The 271-nt window shown below is 70.1% G+C and overlaps 1 protein-coding gene across 9 annotated transcripts in view; it reads right to left on the bottom strand.

Annotated features, from left to right (window-relative positions):
• The window catches only part of LPHN2 (latrophilin 2), a 202,110-nt gene that overhangs the window by 200,021 nt on the left and 1,818 nt on the right, over window positions 1–271 (bottom strand). For 2 of the 9 annotated variants that reach the window (XM_010857554.1, XM_010857558.1), the window contains exon 1: window positions 97–197. The exons of 6 other annotated variants lie outside the window; for them this stretch is intronic. The gene's annotated coding sequence lies outside the window, so the exon portion shown is untranslated. One more of the 9 variants, XM_010857559.1, reaches the window with a different exon arrangement.

Here is a 271-nt window from a genome sequence, read left to right on the forward strand (position 1 = left end):
CGAGGAGGGGGAGGTGGAGGTTGGGGCGAGTAGCCCGAGCCCGCGCTGTTCTCCCTCTTGCCCCCGCCGAACTTCAACAGCGGAGTCCCAACTCACCCTCGGCTCCCTACACCTCCAGCATCCACCCCTGTGCGGGAGGCGCAAAGCAAACAGGTCTCCAAAGCCCGGCACAGAGGCACATTGTTCGCTCCCGCGGCTCTTACCTCGGTCTGCGAGCGCGCCCCGGGGGCGGGCCGTCTGGCGCAGGGGCCGCGCGGGGAGAGGCGCAGAG

The sequence above is a fragment of the Bison bison genome, unplaced genomic scaffold, assembly GCF_000754665.1.
Source record: "Bison bison bison isolate TAMUID 2011002044 unplaced genomic scaffold, Bison_UMD1.0 scf7180017864382, whole genome shotgun sequence".
In the NCBI taxonomy this organism is placed as follows: domain Eukaryota; kingdom Metazoa; phylum Chordata; class Mammalia; order Artiodactyla; family Bovidae; genus Bison; species Bison bison.